The sequence below is a fragment of the Nuphar pumila genome, chromosome 13, assembly GCF_984573655.1.
Source record: "Nuphar pumila chromosome 13, dmNupPumi1.hap1.1, whole genome shotgun sequence".
Lineage (NCBI taxonomy): Eukaryota > Viridiplantae > Streptophyta > Magnoliopsida > Nymphaeales > Nymphaeaceae > Nuphar > Nuphar pumila.
In genome coordinates, this window is record NC_143261.1 from 61918138 (window position 1) to 61940138 (window position 22001).

At 34.6% G+C, this 22001-nt stretch overlaps 1 protein-coding gene and 1 long non-coding RNA gene across 2 annotated transcripts in view; both read left to right on the plus strand.

The window, feature by feature from the left end:
* LOC149818509 (uncharacterized) overlaps positions 1–22001 on the plus strand; it is a 639703-nt gene that overhangs the window by 526974 nt on the left and 90728 nt on the right. The window lies entirely within an intron of this gene.
* Positions 17748–20868, plus strand: LOC149818510 (uncharacterized). Its single transcript, XR_016427048.1, has 3 exons — positions 17748–17808; positions 20607–20727; positions 20820–20868. It is a non-coding gene; the product is annotated as an uncharacterized LOC149818510 (long non-coding RNA).

The window sequence follows — 22001 nt, forward strand, 5'->3', positions numbered from 1 at the left end:
TTTACATTGGTCCTTCCAAATTCCAATTCTATGAATTGGTCCTTCAAATTCCAATTGGTCCTTCATCAAATACCAATGTTTACATTGGTCCTTTCAAATTCCAATTCTATGAATTGGTCCTTCAAATTCCAATTAGTCTTTCATCGAATTCCAACGTTTTTCATTGGTCCTTCCAAATTCCAATTCTACAAATTGGTCCTTCAAAATCCCAAATTGGTCCTTCAAATTTCCAATGTTTACATTGGTCCTTCCAAAATACCAATTTTCACAAATTGGTCCTTCAAAATTCCAGTTTCACGCTGGTCCTTCGAATTCCAATTGGTCCTTCATCAAATTCCAATGTTTTCATCGGTCCTTCCAAATTCCAATTCCATGAATCGGTCCTTCAAAATCTCATTTGGTCCTTCATCAAATTCCAATGTTTACATTGGTCCTTTCAAATTCCAGTTCCACGAATTGGTCCTTCAAAATCCCAAATTGGTCCTTCATTAAATTCCAATGTTTTTCATTGGTCCTTCCAAATCCCAATTCTATGAATTGATCCTTCAAAATCCCAATTGGTCCTTCAAAATCTCAATGTTTACATTGGTCCTTCCGAAATTCCAATTTTCACAAATTGGTCCTCCCAAAATTCCAATGTTTACATTGGTCCTTCAAAAATCCAATTTTCATAAATTGGTCCTTCAAAATCTCAATCAGTCCTTCAAAAATTCCAATGTGTATATTGGTCCTTCAAAATTCCAGTTTAGCACTGGTCCTTTACCAAAGTCTTTTACCAAAATCTTCCCTTATCAAAATCCTTCTCAAATTCCAGTTTAACACTGGTCCTTTACCAAAGTCCTTTTACCAAAAATTCCTTTACCAAGTTCTTTTACAAGATTCTTTACTTAAACCTCATTCTTTAAGATTGGTCTCGTAAAACCCAGTTTTACTGATCAAGATTGCCAAAATGAAAGATGTTCAGCCCGAGGTCCTATCAAAATCTATATTGAGTGATTATTTCACAAAGATTCTCGAAAACTTTGCCAATCTGCTAAAATATGTCTTGATTCCAATATTTTACTGCACAAAAAGAATCACCTCAGATTACCTCTAGTATTCTTTTTCAAAAGGGTGAAGCTTTTTTGCGAAAAGGAGTGAAAATTCAAATCTTCTCTCTGTTGGTCAACCAAGAGGATGCAAGAAAGATCCTTGGTATGATTATCAAAAGAAATATTCAATGATGTTGAAAAGCTAGAAACAAATCGATATTGATCATAGCTATGACGCATGTTTTAAGTCGACTTTCTGGCAATCAGGCAGTGGAAATATCCTGAGCGTTAAAAAGAACTCACTCAATCCATATCTCCTCATTTCATTCATTCAAAGCTTCAATCAAATATCCGCAAAAGGGATCTCTCAATTGTCGTCAAGATGAAGGCGAATTAAGCGAGTAGATCCCCGGGGCCAAAGAAGATTGGAAACATCTCCAAGATGACGGAGTTTGTGACGGATCCTTCCAGGAAAAGTTCAGATCACCGTCAAGATGAAGGCAAGTGTGATGAACCTCCCGACAAACCCTAAAAGATATTTGATTGTTGCTGTCATTTTTAACCAATGACCCAGTATAATTCCCGAGAAAAAGAAGGATCGAAGAATCTCCAAGATGACGGAGTTTGTGACGTACCCTTCCCCGAAGAAAAAAAGAAAAGTCAGGAAACATCCAAATAAAGGATGATGTAGAAACCCAAGAAAGCTCAATGTCCCAAAAAAAGTGCCAAAAGATCATTATGGGAAAAGCCTCAGGATATCAAACTGCCAAAATTGCTAGGAATCATCTTTTCTTATGCAAAATCCTTTCATCAATGTCTTTTCACTGCTGGCCTTTATGAAGTTAAGAGTATTTCTTCTTTATTCATGTCAAGGAAATGGATAACTTCCTTGAAGAAACTCAACAACTTTAAAATTTGAATCTAAACTCTAGAATCCAATGAGTTAACCTCATTTTGGAGGGAATACTCTAGGTAAAAGAGGGAATATCTTTCGCACATACGTGCACACTTTCAAGCATTTTTGAATCAATTGCAATTTCATCTTGTTGGCAAAATTTTCTGGTTATCAAAAAAATGAAATAAATGCTCAATATCTATTTTGATACAACCCAGCATTCTTTATATTTTTCAAAGAGAGTTGTCTCATTCTAAGTGAGGTATTTCTCCCAGTCCCATCATGGTTTTCCCCATCAAGGAATCCATACTTTGTATATCCATTCAAATAAAGAATTATACTTGAACCTCGTCCCACGAGGTTAGTTTTCAAAAATGTCCCATCCAAGTTAAGGGCTAAGCCTGTGTTCTTTTCAAAAATCCTTATCTTCGTCTCAACCTTGAGACTTCTTCAAAAATTCTCCTTTTATCATTTTAGGATATTCATCCCAAGAATCCCATCACGATTTCTTCATTTTCTTCTATCCAGATTATTTTCATTCTCGAGGATTTCGTTCTCTTCCCAAAAACCCTTTCAGAGTAAGATACAAAACCTGAAAAATAAATCTTTTAAAAAACCGATTCTTTCACACCCAGTTCAGACCTTTTGACTGGGGCATTTTTTTTTTTTTTAAAGAAAATTTGGCGTGTCTTCTTTGCCGCTAAGCTCGGCTCGCAACCGGCTTAGCAGCAAAGAGGGGCATCTGTGAACACCCCAAATTTTCCAAAAATCCAAAAATTCCTTCTTTGCCTCTGGGTCCATCTTTTAAATAATCAGGTCAATTTTTTGATAAAATTTCCATTCATTTCTCAGATTTGTTGGAAACCAGACCCAATCTTTCATTTCTAACCCATTTTCTGAAGGATTTTCAAAAGAAAAACGTTAAAATTCTCAGAAAACCCCTCTTTTGTAAATATTTAAAAAAAAAAATCCAAAAATAGTCTTTAATCTCTCATTTTCCCTAGTTTTAAAGTCTTTTTGTCAAAAATACAAAAATCAGAAAAACACAAAGAAAATACAAAAAAAATATATATAATAATAAGCTTTTAGAACCACCTTTTGAAAATCATCTTTTATTTAAGTCTATCTTTTTTTTTGAAAAAAATCTTATAAAAAGAACCTCGTTTTGGAAATTTTATAAAGTAGAAAGACATGCTTGAAAATAAAAACCCTAATTCGGTTTTTTTCTTTTGATAGGGTCGCTCTCTCTCTCAGCCTTCACAAAACATCTCTAGAAAACCCTCTTCCAAACCCTTTTCTTTCTCTTTTCCCCTCTCGGCTTCCCTTCACGAGCCATCCACTGAAACCCTCTTCCCCATCGCACCCCTCCGAACCACCCATCGCGGAACCACCCGTCTTCTCCTACCTCTCCCGTCAATCTCTAACCGACCACCCTCTCAAATCTTCCTCTTTAAAAAAGATCACGCGGGTCTCTCCTCAACCCATCCGCGCTTCACCCCTCCATGTTAAATCCTCGACGCTTCTCCCTTGAAGTTTTCCCCGCTCCTTTCCTTCCTCCTCTTTCCCTTGTTTCCTCTTTTTCCCTGTGTTTTTCCCTTTGATCGACTGAAAATCCATCATCTAGCAAGCATTGATCAAAAGACATCACCTCCTCTTCTTCGATTACCTGATTTCTGTGAAACGACGGCTAAAAAACAATCGTTTAATCTCATAACCCATTAAAGGTAAGTAACCATTTTTCTCTCTTTTCCACCTTTTTTTTTTTAAAAAACATAGTTTCCCCTTTATTTTCAGTGTTCCTTCGTCTTGATTTTCGTTGTTCTTCTTCATTTCTTTTTTTCCATTTTCTCATAAGAGCACTAATGACAGGATCGTCCTGCATATAGCAGGGTCGAATCCTCCATTTGCTACAATCAATGGAATGTTTATTCCAATAAATTCTTTCTGTGTTTATCAAGTTTCCTCAGTTTTTCGATGAAATATCTGTTCCAAACTTGATTTTCCTGCTTTATTCTCACGACTTTCTGTTTGCATTTTTTGTTCTTTTTTTTTTTCTCTCTCTTTCTTTTCTGTTTTTCTCATTTTATTGCTTCCTTTTTTTTTATTATTCCCCTCTTCAATTTCTGTAACATGGCATGGGTGTATGGGTTCGTTGTGATCACTTCCATTCATGGTTGCATTTTTTTTTATTTTTTTTTATTTTACCTGAGTAGTTTAGCTGATGTCTTCATTATGGGTGTATTTGGCATCCTGTCCATTCTTTCTTTTTAAACATCACTAGTTCACCTTTTTTTTTTTACCTCTTCTGTGCTTATTATCTAGTTCAATATAGCATGATATCGTTTTTGCTAGATTTCCCTTTCGTTTGGATATCTTTGGACACATCGTGTATATATATCGGATACATCCGATCATCATAAGTTACGTTATAGGCATCTTTGTTGATATCCGATCATCATAAGTTTTCGTTTGGATAGCATTCATTGTTCCCCTGCATCTCTTCTTTAGGTGGTCTGTTTTATTTCTTTTTTGTTATCTCCTGTTGCTATTCGTGGGTTCCAATATTAATTCAAAGTCAAGATGCTGTTACTGCTTGGAAAGAAACGAAGAGAAGAATATGGTGATGATAATAATGATCCTGCTAGTTGACAGTTATGATATTAGTAATTCACCAAAAATCCTATACTAAAATCCATTGATCCACTGCTATCAAGGCCAGTCAGTTGTCATTAGGGAAGGCACTTTGCAGAAGGTATCGTGCGTAGCTGATGAGCTTCCAACTTCCTCTGACTACCAGCTCGCCACATGTTTGGGAATAGGTAATTAACTTGCAATGTCACATACAACATATCTTCAGCATAATCTACTACTTCTTAAGAGACTGAGCGATACCTATGATCTCTTCTGGTTCCTTTCTAAGCTTGGTTTGTGATCTGAGGCTTACATTTTCTGTTGATGGCTTGAATATTTTACATTATTTTATAATAGATGGTTCGCAAAATGGGTTTCTAAGAAAACCAAGATTGATGAAGGCATTGTTTTAGGAAGTGATATTCTTCTGTCTATTGAGTGCTCTGCTTTTCACTTGTCGATTGATATTCATGGTTTGGTTGTGCTGGATGAATGTCTAAACTATGGCTGCTGGGTGATCCGTGCTTGAAGCTGTTGAAGTTACTCTCTACCTAAGTGTCGGTATATCAATTTGAGATGGACTCAAAGTTGGTTCAGCATTGGTTAATAACTATGGATGGAGATTTAGAACGGATCATCTAAACCATCAGATGTGGGCAAGATATCTGAATTTTTCAAACTACTGGGTTTGGTCACTATGAGTTCGTTCTCTTGAATAAGAGTGATCCCAAAATGTACAGCGTCAGTCTGGAGCATATTCAATTTCGACCTTGTGAATTGGATTCCTGCATTCTCGCGAGTATTTTCCATCTCAAGCAAACATTGTCCATCTGCTCTTCTGTAACAGTGTCCTGGTTTCGTTCCTTTAAACTCAGAAAATGTCTTATTTATTTCTTTTATGAACTGCAAAAAGTTGATATATACTTTATCAATAATCATCCTCCTGTCATTTAGCCCACATCATGTATTTGATTGTTAGAATACTTTCCTGCAATTTATACTGTTCATCATCTGTACATAAGCACACCCACGTTGCATCTGTATCCATTCACTTGCCCAACATTTGATGCTTTTCATGAATTGTATGTATCAGGATTTGTGAATTTGATTACCGTGCCCATCATATATCATACTGTCAACGGCTCGCTGCCTATGCATAAACACCACCTTCCCTCCCTTCACACCGCAGTGAAGCAGAGCTTGGACATAATTCAGATGGTCGAGCCCAGCAAGCTTCATCATTGACCAGAACAAAGCCCACTTGATTCATAGCAAGTGGCTCCAGCACTGCTTGCATCTGAAAGTTTAGTTGATTTCACAACCCCTGCAACCAGTCATTTGAGATTAAGCAGGGACTAGCTCATCAGGTAGGTTCTTTAGCTGTTGTTGAGCATCGCTGACTAAGTTTCATTAACTAGGCTTGTTGTTATTTCTGAGTTTAACAGGATTTTCTTTTTACTGATTATTAAACTGATTTCCATTATGATTTCTATTGAGTTTCAATGTAACTTTTACTGATTAGTTAATTAGATATTGTTAGTTGTTAATTAAGTAAACTGTTAACCATTAATTAAGTAAGTTGTTAGCTAGATAGTTAAGTAATTAGCTTGTTGTTAGCTATTTCGTAGTTGAAGTACTTAGTTATTTCATAATGAAATTTAATTAGTTCTTTTGTTATCAGTTGATCCCATTGTTTAGATGATAAATTTACTTAGTAATTAGAGTACTCAGTGGACTTACAATGATTAAACCATCTATGTGATGCCCCCAAGGCATATTGGTCCCTGTACATATTTCATTACAGTTTCTGCTGCAAATACACATTTTAACCAACACTAGTCATTCCCATTTCTGCTAGTTCGGTACAACATTACGTTATCATCCTCTGCCATTAACTTCCCTATCATCCCCTGCTGTAGCCACCTATCCCCCATCACCACTGCATATATACTAGTCGCTTCACAACCAGTTATCATTGGACATGGTTACATATGAGTTCTATCATGTCATCTCCAAGCCTGGAGGTGGAATTTGGTTACTATAGAAGAACATCAAGTGGGTTAGCATTGGTTATCAAATGCTAGTGCAGAATATGACAATCAGTATATAGTTAGTAAGTGTTAGCATTAATGAAGTTGTTCCAGCAGGATGTGTTAGCGTCGTGTGAGGTAGTCGGCTTGTGTAAAATACTTATATATCAATGGTATGGTGTGACAGTTCTTTTTTTTGTAAATACGAGTAGCAATCAAATTGTATCTTCAGTATGAATAGGATGTAATGTATCCAGTGTATTTAAAAGCTAGACATTAAACATTGTCGGATAGGTATATTGGCAGTGTGTTAGATTATGGGTATGTATTATAATGTAGGTGTTAGCCTTTGTCAGTGTATCTTGTGTTAACACAGAATGCTGGTTTTGGTAGTATCAAGGCAACATGGCATGATGTCTGCAGCAGTGGGTTAGGGTTAAGGCAATCGATGAAAGTTACGATTAGCAGCAAATATACACTAGCAGTCAGTATATATCAGTATATCATTAACAAAGTTAGGGCATGATTAGCAATGGCGGTGTTAGGTAGGGTGTCATAATTATTGTTTTACAATTAATTGTTTCTTACATTTGAATTTTTTACCATGTCTTTGTTTATTATGAAGTAGTGATTCTAAAATGCCTCTTGCTCTCATTAATCGCTGCCCTTCACGGTGATTGTTTTCTGTTTTTTAAACGCTTTCTTAATTTCTTTTTCATCAAGTACATAATAGCAGTTTCAACATTTTTGTTCTAGCGTATGTTCTATTTATCAAATATGCTCCAGCACAGCCACCTGCCACTGTATTGAATTTTTAAATCTCCAGCAACACCTTGGTATCCCGTTGCATATTCATCATGAACCTTGCATAAGTGTTTCCACTGTGGCACACCTGCTGTGATGCCTACTTCAACTACCACACCCATCATTTCTGTGAGCTATCACAGTCTCTACAGCAAATGATGCATCCCCTATACTACACCTTCATCATCTCACTGTACATATACACTCAGCCCCATTCAAATCCCCATGGTGATTCCCTTTATCATATTGGCACCTCACAACATGTAGGGCCTCCACAGCAGTTTGCAAAATTTTCTACAAAAGGCACTATGCAGTTCCAATCCTGCCACCAGCCATGCATTGTTCCCCTTTCCACTTCGTCCTTCCCTCCATACCACCTGCCATGGGTGTCTCGACTACACCCTGATGTTACTACCAACAACCCATATTTCATTGCTTATATAGTTGTTGATCCCATCCTCAATTTACAACAGTGATTCACATTTCTTTTCAACTTCTGTCTTCATTTCATTGCATATATATTTTCTTTGATTCATCCCATCTCATCTTGCTGTAGTTGTGCAATCCAACCCCTTTTGTTACCTACATATTGTCAATCGGTTGGCAGTTTCTATGTGATTTCACAGTATTTAGTACAACACTAACAATGTCCCTCTATATGAATGTCTCTAAGTTAGTGATCATTGTAAACCTGTAAAGGCGGTAATTTCCAGCAGGTTGCTATTAATAGTTTTAGCAGTTTGTTACATTTTTTTTCTTTCTCTTTTCTTAGGGTATTGCATGTATATTTCAAATCTCTTTATTAGCCTAGAACCCTTTATATATGCATTTTTCTTATCAAATATGATCTTTATTAGTACATAATATATGTAAAAGCCTCATATCAGTATGATACTTGGTGAACTTCCTTCTAGTTACATCTCTTATCCTGTGCTAACCTGACCCTTGTAGGAGATATGTAAAATCTGTTGAAATCCCTCTTTAAATTAAGATTTCATTATCCCAATTTTAAAGTTGTGATAGCTAGATGCTGATGAGAAACATTTACATTTCTTGTTTTAGATAGAATGAATGAACATTGTAAACATCATGAATTATTTGTTCTTCATGCATTTTTCCTTTATTTCTCAAAATCTCACAATGGCACGTGCACCATTTCGTAAGAGGTAAATTAATCCTAAGTTGATGATCCATATCGATGGCCATAGTTAGGGTGTGGACAAAATTTAGTATTTTTATCTTTTACGAAATAACACTGGATCCACATTGGATCCGTTTTCAAAATTCATCATATTTACTCAAATATTTTCTTCTTTTATCAGAATTTAACTTAAAATTAATTCAAAATATATACCAATGGCCATAGTCAGGGTATATTGAGAATTAATTTCATTTTAAATTCTATAAAAGCACCAAATGTGTTTTATTCTTCACCTGAATTTAAATACAGATTATTATATAATACATTCAATGACCATAGTCAAGAATATATTATATCTTCAATCTTGTTTTAATTCATTTAAAAAATGGAATAGCTTTTCAAAATCCAATTTCAAAAATTTAAATTCATTCATCATTTAGGATAGAATTGCATCATATTTTCAAAATTCTTTTTTTTCAAAAACTCCAAGTGATGTAAATACCTTCCTCAATCTATCTTCAATTCTTATCATTTTTAAAATTCAATTTCATTTTTCAAATCTCAAAGTTCAATTTAACTTTGAGATTTCAAATTCATTTTATATTCAAATTAAAATCAGATTTCGAAGTTCAATTTGACTTTGAAATTCCAAATTCATTTATATTAAAATACTCCAATCAAAATCAAAGTTCAATTTAACTTTGAGATTCTTGATTCATCTTCTGAATTTAAACTCCAAATCCATCTTAGGATCCAGAATCCAATTCCACCTTGGATCTCAGACTTCAGATCCAATTCCTCCGTAGGATCCAGAATCCAATTTCTCCTTAGGATCTCAGACTTCAGATCCAATTCCTCCTTAGGATCCAGAATCCAATTTCACCTTGGATATCAGACTTCAGATCCAAAATCCATCTTAGGGTCCAGAGTCCAATTCTACTTTTGGATCTCAGATCCAATTCCACTTTTTGGATCTCAGACTTCCGATCCAAATTCCATCTTACGGTCCAGAGTCTGATTCTACATTGGATCTCAGACTTCAAGATCTGAATCCATTCCAAGATCCAAAATCCAATTTTCATTCCCAAGTCCAACTTCTTTTCAAATCCAATTCATCTCCAGATTTCAAATCCAAATCCATCTACAGATCATTCCTTAAATTCATCTCTATTTTTAATATCATCTGGATCCCTCAGATCTATTCTAAATTTCAAACTTCAAAATCTAAATTAAAATCCATCTCAAGTATTCATTTCCTTTCCTAAATTCAAGTTCAAATTCAAAATTCATTTTCCGACTTTGAAACTTCATTTTCAAAGCTTCAAATCATTCTTTCTCAAAATTAAAGATTTATTCTTCAAAACTCTAATTTACTTCGAAAACTTGGAACTTCTCTGATCTATCTCAAGTTCTAAAGTTAGATTCAAACATTTCTTCACTCCCTTATCAAGTTCATCTCATAAACTTGGGAAATTTTCAAAACATCTTTCCAAATGAGCATACATTCTTGCATTGCACAAGCATGATTCTTTGTGCATTTAGAGTTAGAATAAATTCTTAGATTATATTTAGGCAAAGCAAAAGGCATATATTCGATCCTTGGTTCGATTACCCCTGGTAAAGGTGCCAGGAACGGTCGAACCTCGTACCGACGAGCAAATTCCGTCTCTCCATTTTCCCGCACATTTTAAAAAACGGAGGCGAGTAATCTTTTAAAATCTTTTTCAAAAATCAAGGTCAAGTGAGACCGCGCAAAATAGTTCCTCTTCTCACTTCTTTCTTTTTCTCTTCTCTCTTCTTTTCTCTCTTTTATTTTTCTCCCTTCAAAAAGGAGGAAAATAGAGGTTAGAAAGGAAAAGAGAAGGGAGAGAGAGAATATTACGAGAGGAAAAATTTTGCGATGATCACAACCCTATAGCAACACTTGATCCAAAACCAGGATCCAACATGATGGGTTTGGCCATGTCTATGGATGCAAACCAGTTGTAGTTCTTACCTAAGTATAGACATGAATCATATCTCCACCATAACATCAGATCTTAGTGCTGTATGTTTGAATAAAGATCAGAATAATTTAGGGTTGAAGATCGGATAGGGTTAAATATACGATATGAGTCAGACATGTTTTCTCCATATATGGATCCTTTAAGTAAGATTCAAATGTACATTCATAATGGGATTCTGATATTTTCAATCAGTTTACTTTTGCATTCGGATCTCAAATTGATCCAATGCAAAATCTGACCAGATTATGTCTTGCATATAAATAACTTCTTTTTGTTCTATGTTTTGGGATCTAGTATCACCACATGTATTTTGGATTTGGATTCAACTTTACCTCATCGTATTTGAATTTGAATTTGAATTTGAATCTACTGTTTAAATTTGGATTCAGATTCGGATCCTAAAAGATCTAAGCCCAGTTCTACCCGTTTGCACCAATGTCAGATTCGGCCTGATTCATATGGAATCCGTTCTCAGTCAATTCAATTCAAAGAGGTCGATTTGCCTATCATTTCAAACTCTGTTTTACTATTCTTAATAGATTTTTAACATTTTAAATATTTTAATAACACGTGTCATCCAGTGGTGAAAAGTACGGATTCAATCCGATTCGATTTCATTAAGAGTTTTTTTCTTGAGAAACCGATTTTAACAACACTGGTTCGCATCCTATAAACAATGCTTTGTGAACTGTGATAAAAAGAACCCTAAACCCCAGCATCGCATTTCCCTACGAATCCCCGCCAAAATCTCTTTCTCTCTCTGTCTTTCTGCCAAAAGAAGAAGGAAGAGGAGGCTGTCCCCCCACCCAGGTACTCTCTCTCTTCTTTGTCTCTTCTTCTTCTTCCGTTCTCCATCTTCTTCTTCTCTTCGTTCTTCTTCTTCTCCTTCCTCTTCTTCTTTGAGTTTTACTTAATTATTTGGTTTTAAACTTTAGTTCTATATTCCTTGATTAATCGAATCTCGTAGTAATTATGTTTATGTATAAAAATTTGTTGCGTATTGTGTTTTTATAAATTAAGCTATCAAGAGAAGACGTCCTGTCCTAATTTTCATAAAAACCATGTATGCATGCCTCATGCCCATATTGTATCCACGTTCGTGGACATAACCTTAAATAGATAGTTTATTTGTTAGATACTTACAAAGATCAAGGTGCTGCATTAATGTTGTTTTTACATATTATTCTCATATCTTTCGGTATTTATTTGAGTTTTTTTATTTCTCATTGTTATTTCTTTTATTTATTTGTGTTTTTAGATATTTTTTTTTTTAAAGTTTTTAAAAATGTGTTTTTAAGGCTTGTGCTTTACTCCTCTCTTCATATTTTAGTGGAACCCTTCTCTACGCCCCATCGCTTTTCACAACATGGTTTACATCATTGTTTCGGTGAAGATGGTGTCAATTGATCGATGTTTATATGGTTATTCTATGGGAAAAGTAATTTTGTTGTGATCATCTTATATAGTGATTCTATGTCTGAATCATTGTTGGTATGGTTATTTGGGAGAGTGCTTATTCTCTTAGTCATTGTTTTAGGATCACTAGTCGAATGGAACGTGTTCAGCCTAGAACTACACTAATTTGAAGTTTTTGATGGATAGTGTAAAAGGTGCGCTTTTGCCTTGAGGCGCGTTAATGAAGCGCAAGTGCCTGTGAGGCAAGAGGCTCTCGATTTTTGAAAGAAGAGAGAGGCCCGATTGTTTAGGGCTCTCTCGCCTCTGCCGAAAGGAAGAAGAAGAACCCTCTCGTGTTCTTTCAAGAAGAAGAGGAAGAAGGCCCTCTCTCTCTCTCTGCCGAAAGGAAGGAGGAGGAAGCCGGAGGTCTCTCTCGCCTCTGTCGAAAGGAAGAAGAAGAAGGAGGGTCCATTCGGTACGTACCCCTCTCTCTCCTTCGTGTCTTCTTCTTCTTCTTCTTCTTTTCTTCTCCTCCTCCTCCTTCTTATTCTTCCTATGCTGATCTTCTTCTCCTTCCTTCTGCAGATCTTCTTCTCCTCAGGTTAAAAAAACAAGGGAGGTCTGATTGTTTAGGTCTCTCTCTTTTCTTCTTCCGTTCTTCTCCTTCTTCCTCTGCCCAACTTCTTCTTCTTCTGTTTTTTTTTCCCTTCTTATTGTTCTTCTGATATTCTTTTTCTTCTTCCCTCCTACTTCCTTTTCTTCTTCTCCCCCTTCTTTCCTCCTCATTTTTCTTCTTCCCTTCCTCTGTTCTTCTTGAACAATCGGGCCTGTTAATCAGAAAATTACTTTGTTCTTGTTAATTAATTAATTAATTATATATTGATTTAGTAATTCATTGATTTGTTGCTTATTTATTAGCTGCATGCTATTTGTATTATATAATTGTGTTTGCTAAGTATAACTATGTGTGGTGTATAGCACTATGTTGTCCTTTATACAAATATGTAGAGTGGTTCTTGCTAGTTATTGTGATTTTTGGTCTTGTTCCTTGGTTAAATAATCACATTTTCTTTGTTGGATCGGTTAAATTATTGCATTGTAGTCATTTCTTTGAATTAGTTTTATAATTTAGTTTAGATTGTCCACTTAATATCTAATTATATATTAATAGTACATAAATGATGCTTTATTTTGTTTTTTTATTTGGTCAAATTTTTAATATTTTTTGTGAATCTTACGCCTCGCTTCATGAGTGGGTCTTACGCCTCAACACTATTCACAACATTGATAAAATCATAAGGCTGAAGGTAAATTTGGACTCTTGATTATGCATTAATATTCAAAATCAGTCAGATTTAATAAATGGGACAACCTAACTGTGAAAAATTTAAAATCTATGATATATATATATATATATATATATATATATATAGAGAGAGAGAGAGAGAGAGAGAGAGAGAGATGGGAACCTACTAAATGGACACAGTGCTAAATGAAACATGCTCTTAGATTTTTGGTACTTTTCGAAATTTTGACTGTACAGATGTGATTTATATGTTTGTTTTTATAGGAATCACTTCTTAGAGCATTTGACTCCGATGCATGAATAGGTTTTTATAAGGTTTCAAAAATCAATAGCCTACAATTTTTCATAAATTTTCGAGCCTCCAAATACCATTTTTTTCCATCCAAAATGCTTGATCCAAATTAGGATTTCTAGTAAATCAATCATGCGAACACATCTATGGGGTTGGAATTTTGAAAAAAAACAATGGAAATCCAATTGCATGTTTCATTTAGCAATGTTTCATTTAGCATTGTGCCCATTTAGCATGTTCCCATCTCTCTCTCTCTCTCTCTCTCTCTCTCTCTCTCTCTATATATATATATATATATATATATATATATATATATATATATATATATATATATGAAATGCATCCAAACACTATTTTTCCAGAATATTTAAAAAATTGAAATGCAGAAAATCCAGAAAAGTGAATTTATGAATTTTGCATCCAAACATGCCCTTAAGGTCACCAGTTTGTTTGTGCAATTGAAAGCAAAATAGATCCAATTGGAACTTTTTTTTGAATTCATTGTAGGGATGTATGCAAAAAAAGAGAATAGTGCTGCTCTTAAATAATGCCTAAGAATGTCTGCACCTCATATTTTGTAGATTATGTGTTCCATTTATAATGAAAATTTTGCCTGAAAATTTCTTGATTCCTTGGAATTAGCTTTCAATTCCACATGTCGAACACTGATAGAGTAGTTATGGGAAGGTTGTTTCTTATGTAGGTAAAGTTGCAACCAAGAAAAATTGAAAAAGAATATCTTATCTGGTTGTGAATTCAAGGAGATAGATCTTGTCTTTTATTGAATGAATCTTCATTTTCTTTATGCATTACAAGCGTTTTGTCATGGAATCTCAAGCATTTCGTGTTTGAGTTCTCAGGTGCACTAGGGACCCTTTGCAGTTTTGACCTGTATGCTTTGTTTCTTGCTTCACTTGTTAAATATATTACATCATTTTTTCTGAAAGTTAATATTTGCTTCTTGCTATTCACTCAATAAAAATATTGCATCAGTAGTTTTTCTAAGAATCAATAGTTGCTTCAGTTTTTTTTTCTTTTTTAATTTGTTCATTTCTGTAAGTGCATGGATGTGTTATTACAATGCATTAGATTTGGTTCTTCATTTGATTTAGCTCTGGTTTTGAGTCTTCTTGACGTTATGATGTATTGTTCTCATTTGTTTTGCCAGGAAATGGGTAAACTTGGGAAGAAAGCACGGAAATTTGCTCGTAAGAATCTTCAATCTGTGCTCAAGAAAAAGCGGAAACAGAATGCTTTCAGGAATTCTTTCAGGACAAGAAGGGCTTTTAGTAAGGCTCATAAATCCAAAATCCCCCCTTCATGTCTTCTTTAAGCTATTCAAGGTTGAATGAATTTGCTCTTTTGGTTTTTATTCAGGATACTTTCTCTCATCTCTCATCATGGATGTTAAAACTACTGATATACAAGATAACCATGACTAGCTTTGGTGAATCACACACTTAATTTAATTTTGCCTTCCAAATAAGAGAACTAAGTCACCCATTTGATTATTCAATATCTAGTACTTTTCTCACTGCATGTATTCCATGATCAACCGGAGAAATCTTATGAGGTTTTTGAATCAGTAAATACCTTTTCTAATGAAAGAAAATTTGATTAGGATCTTTAATATGGTTGAATAGGTTTAACACAAGAAATTTTCTATTGCAAAGCTCTGAGCTAGTTGGGATATGGTGGGTCAAGCTGCTTACAAGTAGCTCAGGTCTGGCAGTTAAAAGCTTCATTAAATTTTGGACGGCAGACTGAAAGTAACAAATGTTACCAGTTTGAATATTTGCCAACAATTTCAGATAAAATAGTGGAACATTTCCCTCTTCCATCTTGGAGCAAAGAAACTTCAGATCCTTGAGCTTTGCTGGGAGCGTGTAAAAACATAGGTGTTTATCCTTGGACCAATAGGATAAAGCCTATATCACAGGGATTCGGCTAGCAGGGTGTCGCACTCGCGTCGACGCGACTCGACGCGGGTGCGGCACCGGGTGCGGTCAACCCGACCCTGGGTGTGTTGACCGCACCCAGGGTCATTTGTGTCCAAATTTTTTATTAAATAAAAAAATGTGTCCAATTTTTTTATTAAAAAAAAATTGGCCGGGGGGAGCCCCCGCCCCCCCTTTCTGCAAGGGCAAAAACTCTGAATCAAGCTCCACAACTCATCCGCTCGACCCCTCCCCTGCACAAAGAGGGCATAGGGAGGGGGCTCGACCCCTTCCCTGCACAAATTATATATATATATATATATATATATATATATATATATATATATATATATATATATATATATATATATATATATATATATATATATATATATATATATATATATATATATATATATTTTGCCGCACCCCCGCACCCAAGTTTTTTTAAAGTGCCGCACCCGCACCCGCACCCATGTGACATAGGATAAAGCCAACATAAAAAAACTTGGTACCAGGAAACTCTTGGTGAGGAAAAATGTCATGATAAATTAAATTTTTTATTTTTAGGAAAAACTCTAGGAAATATTAGCATGTGTAAAAAGTTAAAAATATGGGCAATATATATAAAAAAATTAAAAATGATTTATTATGTTGATATCATGATAAGACCATTATTGGAAATATTGCGACTTTTTATAGTATAGCAGATTTTGTAAACGCTGCCATGTTTACAAAATATTGCCAATATTTGTAACTATGATAAAAGTTAAAACCAATTAAGACTATAAAAATATATAAAAACATAAAGAAAGACATAAATTTTTTAAAAAATGCCTTTATTGGATTAATTGATTTTTTTGTGGACCAAGCCCTATGGATATGATCCATATGGTTTGTTCAATCAAAAGCAAGTTTTAGATCGTCCGATCAATTATATACGTAGATCTTTTAAGGGTTTCAAATTTTATGGTTCACAATGTATTGAAATTTCAAAATTGAAAAATTCATGCTTGTATGTCCAAACCAGAGTTATCAGAAGTGCCATAGGGCATGGGGAAGCGTGTTTTGTAAGCGTGAAACATGGCGCTTCTGAAACGTGCTGGGAAGTGCCAAAAAAATTTAGGGAGTGGAAAGCGCGCTTCCCAATTTAGGGGAAGCTCGTTTTCCCTTATTTTTTCATTTTTTTGTGTTTTTATTTTTCTTTTTTTTTTGCTTCCCCCTCACTTCCTAGGTCGCTTTCGGATTGCTTCCTAGTTTTCTTCCAAGACGATTCCTGATTCGCTTCTAAGTCGTCCTGCTTTTCCCGCTTCCTAAAATTTTGAAAATGCCTCGCTTCTCGCTTTTGCTTCTCAAATCGCTTCCTCGACTAGCAACTCTGGTCCAAACCACTCATGATCTTTTCAAAATATTGCTGATATTTGTTACTATGCATAAAACCAGTGTTTAATTTTGCATTGTAAATTTGAATGCTTTGAAGTTTGCGATTTTCAAGTTGGAGCAATCTAAAGGCCGTTTGGATATTAAACCATCTAAAGAATGGTTAAGTTTTTTGGCCGATTGATCAATGCGGGCAATGATAACAGTGTATGACATGAACAAGTATAGTCTGCCTCAAAGTGACTCCATTGTCTCTGCTCTTTAGGTATTCTGGACAAAATCCCTTTCTGGATGATATCACACCTCATTGATATCCTTTTAGCCCACGGGTTATGGTTGCTTGAAGTTGAAGATTAGCAGCAACTTGATTAAGGTTTATGTGTCTTTTTCATGCCCCCCCTGATGTAATCTTTCTACCTCCTTTTCAGTCTTCATGACTGGCTCAGGCCCTCAATGGGAAGCCAAGCAGAGAGTGCCTTGAGGATTGATACCATACATTGAATGAGCTTACATATAACGTCTTTAGTAGTTCATTAGATGTTTAAACATTTATATTATTATTTTAGTAGCTACAAATATTTTTTCCAGAAAATAAATGATAATTCCGCAAGTGTCATGTTGCATGAGGCCAACAATATTTTTGCTAATCTAACTGCCTGCGCTATTGCCTTCTTTTTGTAGTGTTCATAGGCAGTTGCTTCATAAGACATCGTTTATTAGGAACTTACCTCTACATCTAAGTTGCCCTGCTTGGTTTGTGTTTGCGCTTCTGTTCACTGAGTGGATTGTGTAACAAAATGTTTCCAAGTTTGTATAGTTTTTAACTAGACTTTTTGTTTATTTGCAAGCATTGATTAGGCCACCACATTTAAGCTCTATGGTTGGTTCTGTTATTGCAGGAGATAAAGGTGTTGTATATGTGAACCATCCAATCTCCTCAGATGCACAACCTGTAGAAGAGTAAGAAAATGCCACTATTTATTTTCTTTGCTATCACTTGCTTTAGATTATTTTTCTGACATCAACTTGCTTTAAATTGTTAGACATGCCAATATTGAATGTTAATTCCCATCAAAATTTACATCCCTTGTAAGATTGTTTTTCTGTGTTTTTCTTGTTTGGTTCTGCCTTTGCAGTTACTTTTCTTTATATTATGATAAAACTGTACACTTCTACTGCTTAATACATGATGTAAGATTGAAGTTTGCCAAGAATCAAAGTGGCACCTGTGCAATTTGCCTTTTCTTGTGCAGCCGATAGTTGACAAACTCGTGACTTGGATCCGGATTGCCTGACCCTTGACTTGTGAGTCAGCAGGTTGACTCGGTAATTTGGATGAGTTAGGACATGATTTTTTTAGTGTTAAGATATGGAAAAAATCAAACTCCAAACTGTATAATCACTAAATTTATTACATGACATCAATGACTAATCTATATAAGTATTCAACTATACATAATTGTTGATATTATGATTTAAAAATAGATGATTCTTTGTAAAAATTATCCTTTTATAAGCATTATGCACTAAAACCATGAAATGCATGACAAAAGACACATAAGTGGCATGCGGATAGGTGGTCCTGAATCGGTGACCCAGTTGGGATTCGATCCGGGTTGACTCGGGCGATTCTCGAGTCAGTTCTCTGGGTTTGCCAACTATGGTGCAGCCACTGCATTTTATATGTAATATATCTGTCTATTTATGATGGATTCTAGTTGGCTGCCTTTTCTGTTTGTTGTCAATAGCATCCAATTAGCCTCATTTTATATACATTTGAAAACTGTCTTAAGCTCCTCTTTGAAAGGAGACAAACTAAAACTTTTATAACATTTATTCTTTTGCTTCTGTTGTCTGTGGCTTCTTGTTCATTTTTGTCGTGTAGCGGTTGTATTCTTGTGTTTTCTCTGTGCTATTGTGTAACTTGGGTATATTAATTTATTACCTTCTGTTTATATTTTCAAAATAAAATCTGCCATTAAATGGTAAATGGCATATATTGATAATCTCTGTTCTCCCACACTTTTATTGAAAAAATCTTGGCAAAATGAATAATTTTTTAAAAATTTATAAACTGAAGTTAAAAATATGTAAAAAAATTACTCAAATGCCAAAAGCAATAAATATGTCTCATCCATTGTTTTAAAAATGAAAAAGAAATGAAAGATGGGAGAGTCCAGAGGCCGAAATAAATACTTTCTTGCTTAGGATTAAGTTACATTCAGTATTTATTGCCATTAATTAGTTAGGAGAAAAAGATTGAGAGAGATGTGAATGATAAAATAGGATTATCAGCCAAATTTTTTTAAAATCATTTATGAAACATAAATTATGATATTTTAATTTTAAATTATCACAACATTTTGAAAAATATCGTGATATTTTAAATGTTAGAACTGATGAAAAGATATCATAATATTTTTTTAAAATATCATGATATTTATGACTGTGCTTATACCTTCTTCCATTGCCTTAGTTTTCTTTTACTGCAAAATTCAATTTTATGTTTTTATGAAAAACAGCTGCATTACTTGAGTTTTATCCTTACATACTTGTAATCACCATTGATAGCTGCTAACTTTTGTTTAGTTGCAAACTATGTTGTCAAAAGTGATACGTGGTTACCTAGTCAACTGGTACTGCCTACCCTACTTGTGTTCGCCTAATCCTCCCAGAGCCAATCCCTAGTTAGACAGCACAGAGTAGGATGACATTGTTTTTTATTTTTGAGGTCTTAAATTAATCCTATGCACTTAATTCCTATACGCTGTTTTTTGTGCTTATTTTCTTTATTACTTGAGAAAAATGATTGCTTGGGCCTTGTTAGGGACTGTTGCAATCGGATTGATGTCAACATATATTCTTGTTAAAACCCACACACATACATGTGCACACATGCATACACAAAAATTTGCGAGTCTCTATTACAGCTCAATGTTTCCAGAAGAGATGTTCTTGTAAGAGTAAATATTTAGTGCTATGCTGCTATTATGCATTTTAGAGCATACTAGGATCAGCATAGAGAATCTAGTACAAGACTAATGTGTGTTGCCAATTTGCCCTTATCTTCCCTTTTTAAAATTTTTCACAAGGTCTATTATGTTCAATGATAAAATGATTCTGGGGGTGCGCTTCTTAGGAGCCTTAGGAGGTCATTGTTAACATAATTCCTGCTTGCATGAGTAATTCAAACCATTTCCTTCTTCCTAGGTGTTGATTAAATGACATAATCGATGCCGATATTCTTTTTAGAATAATTTCTAGTGTATCAGTTGAAATTTTGTGTTGATTCTAGTGGAGTGGGTATTATTCTTGATCGTAAAGATACCGATGCTCGACTTTGGAGAGCATCACACAATTTCACTTTCGCCCACTGATTAATTGTCAAGCATTTCACAATTTACTAAGTTCTTTCCTCATTCATGTATGTTATTCAGGAGCTTCATTGTTTCCATTGGTTAATTGTTAAATGCAATTGAGTTTTCCAAATAGTCTGAGTCATATATTGCAAGTTTATATGACATGATTATTCAGGAGGTAGTGATGCTTTTTCAGTTTCCAGAAAGTAGCAAAATTTTTTTACTGAGATTCTAGCTAGATTATGGGCGTAATATCTTTTAATGTATTATGGAATTATCTGTGCGCATACATTTGTTCCATTTTGTATAGTTGTCTTAAGGTGAGGCAATTAATTAACGATTTAACTTGAAATGCAAGTGTTTATGTTCATATATAGTTATGCTCATCATTGTTGTCAGATATCCTGAAGGTATTGTAAATCAGGCGCTCGACGACATTTTTGCAGATACTTTTGGTAATGATGTTGACAATGATTCAGTTATAGATTCAGATTCGGAAAGTGATGGTCTTCTTTCTGAGGTAATGTCATGCTCTTCTAAAAATCCGGCCTCATCTTTTTCTAATTCTTTATTTATTTATGAAAGAGTTCTGAATTCTGATATTGGTTTCAGGATTTGAATGGTTCTTATCTTGTTAAAGATGGAAGTGATGATAATTCAGGTTGGAACATAATTACAACAGTGAAATTTGGTGTTTGAAATATCCTAAATTTTTGTTTTAGTAAAATCGCAAGAGGATATTTTTCAATATAATTGTTGTTGCTGTAGATGAAAGCTACCATACTGCTCTATCTGAGCAGAACAAGACAATTCAGGTGGAACTCGTGAAGCAGAAAAGTAAGTTAGATCGGCTGAAGAAAAAGGTAAGAACGACCTTGTACTTAATTAAGACCTTGAAATGACCATAGATATTAAGCTCAACATGATGGTATGTCTAACTAATATAAACATGTAGGGTTTGTTTTAAAAAATTTCTCTCCAATTTTGAAGACAAAAAAATTGATGGCTCACATTCATCATTGTAATGCACTTAGTTTTACCCAAAATGAACTAATGCTAGGGATGTCAATCGATCACGTTTGAGTCAGGTATCTGAAAAGTATAAATCTGATTAGTTGAATCGGTATAGCAAATGAATCTGATTAATAATCAGATTCGGATGTAGTTTTCAGATTTTCATTTGAATCTGGATCCAAGGGTAATCCAACCCAATTCCTTATAAAATATATCTGATTAGCTAACCAAGTACAGGTTCAATATTGCCTTTTCCATCCAACTCTAAATTTGATTAAGCTAGATCCGGATAGGTCAGATTCACTAAGACCTAGATCTCAACTGAATATTTCCAGTTTACTGCCCTGGCTAATGCTCAGAAAGATTTTCATGTTATGACCCTTGAAATGTTGTATTCTTAAGTATGAAGAGCATATTTAAAGCAATAGAAGTGCTTTTTGTTTTTTATTTTTGCTTTTGTGTTTGCTCATAAAAAGAAAACAAGTGCATCTTTTGTGATATAGACAACTCTTCATACTTCTTTCAGTACGACATTATTTCTGGATGCTTGAAATATTAATAAGGTTATGTTTGCTTCATTGTTTCACCAGGATCCAAATTTTGGTGAGTTTCTGGAAAAGGATAGTTTGGAGCTTCAAGCTGCAAGCAATGAAGAAAAAGTAAGACGTCCATCACTTTCCAGTTTCCACATGGCCATCATTGTACTGGTTTTCGACATTCTATTATCATTTTATCATTGGTAGGACTCCTATTGATATTAAAAAATTCTGATGCCATAAA